Below are 1818 nucleotides of genomic sequence, written 5' to 3' on the forward strand. Positions count from 1 at the left end.
CTCCACCAATTTTTTGCACCCTATTTAGTTCTGGTCTTTACGTAGAGAAGGTTAGCTGCTTTAGCTCTTACATTCTTTCCACCCTAGAAAGATAACAAAACCAGGAGATTCTTGTGTGTGAAGTTGTGTTTGTGTGTAGGACTTCTTGTTTTCAGTAATTTCATACCCTTCCTCCCTGTACCTCTCCCCTACACCTCTGCCCAAACTGCCAAGTTTCAAAGGATTTAGGATCTATACTTATTTCCTAGGAAAAAGCTAACATTCCAATGAAGTCCCATTCCTATCATGTAGAGTTTCTTCCTCTCTAGGGTGACAGATCTTTCAGATACCCCAATCGAGCGTGGCTCCCACTCCCAATAGTGCATGGCTTTAATGGAAACTTTAATATTACTATCTTTTCTCTCCTTTCTTAACATATCAGTTATAACTCTTTTTGAACTGTTTTTAGAGGTTGCCCAAGAATTTGCAATATACATTTACAACTAATCCAAGTCTACTTTCTAATAACACTATCTTACTTCACTGGAGTACAAGTGTCTTATAATAAAAAGTAATTCTAATTCCTCCCTTCCATCTCTTGTATCATTGCTGTCATTTATTTCACTTAAACAGAAACATACACTAAGATATATATAAGCATACATAATCTAATACATTGTTTCAACTATTATTTTGAACAAAGTGTTCTGTCTTATCAATTAAGAATAAGAAAAATAAAAATTTCTGTTTTACCTTCACTTATTCTTTCTCTGATATGCTTCCTTTCTTGATTTAGATCTGAGTGTTTGCTTTGGAAAGCCCTACTTGCAGAAACAAATGTGGTTCTAGCAAGATCTAGATCTCAGTCCAAGAATTCACCATGAGCTTATATGGCTGGAGAACAAATGCACTCTAAGGTGATAGGCCATCACCTGACTCAAATAATTGCTTCTTGACATACCATAACTTACAACAAAGTGAAATCTCTAAGGTTAGGACAAACTGAAGATTGGACCAACAACAGGAGTAACTGAACGCCAAAACCAAGATATTTTGAAGAATTTATTTCACATGTACAAGATGAGCGAGTGTGGGGGGTATGTGTATGTGTGCATATATGTGTGTGCATGAGCAGGCATGTGATGGGAGGAAGGATATAAACCTCACTGGAACTAATGTAGCTGACAGGGAAAACATCCGGGGTTCTAATTGGACACATTCTTAACACAAGAATACAATTTTTAAGTATGTCACCATCACAAGCATGCCCAAGAGAAAGGCTGAAGGGGATGTTAAAGGAGATAAAGTCATGATGAAGGCTGAACCACAGAGAAGATCCACGAGGTTGTCTGCTAAACCTGCTCCTCAAAAGCCAGAGCTCAAGTCTAAAAAGGCCCATGCAAAGACAGGAGAGAAGGTACCCAAAGGGAAAAAGGGAAAAGCTGATGCTGGCAAGGAGGGGACTAACCCTGCAGAAAATGGAGATGCCAAAACAGACCAGGCACAGAAAGCTGAGGGTGCTGGAGTTGCCAAGGGAAGTGTGTGCATTTTTGATGACTGTATACTTCTGGTGACTGAGAGTTTGAAATACGATTTTTTAAATCAAGTTTTATAAAAATGCAGAATTTTGTTTTACTTTTTTTTTAAGCTATGTTGTTAGCACACAGAGCCCTTCATTGTTGTTTTGGGGGAAAGGGGCATATGTCACTAATAGAATGTCTCCGAAGCTGGATTGATGTGGGGAAAACACCTTTCCCTTCTAGTTTTGAGAGACTTCCTCTTGGCTGCCAGGATGAGGGATTCCCTGATTTTGACACACATGGCCACTTTTTGGCACAA

The 1818-nt window shown here is 38.9% G+C and overlaps 1 pseudogene; it reads left to right on the top strand.

The window, feature by feature from the left end:
• Positions 1-1243: 1243 nt before the first annotated feature.
• LOC105545460 lies at positions 1244-1594 on the top strand (annotated as a pseudogene).
• The last annotated feature ends 224 nt before the right edge of the window (positions 1595-1818 follow it).

The sequence above is a fragment of the Mandrillus leucophaeus genome, unplaced genomic scaffold, assembly GCF_000951045.1.
Source record: "Mandrillus leucophaeus isolate KB7577 unplaced genomic scaffold, Mleu.le_1.0 Scaffold329, whole genome shotgun sequence".
Taxonomy (NCBI): domain Eukaryota; kingdom Metazoa; phylum Chordata; class Mammalia; order Primates; family Cercopithecidae; genus Mandrillus; species Mandrillus leucophaeus.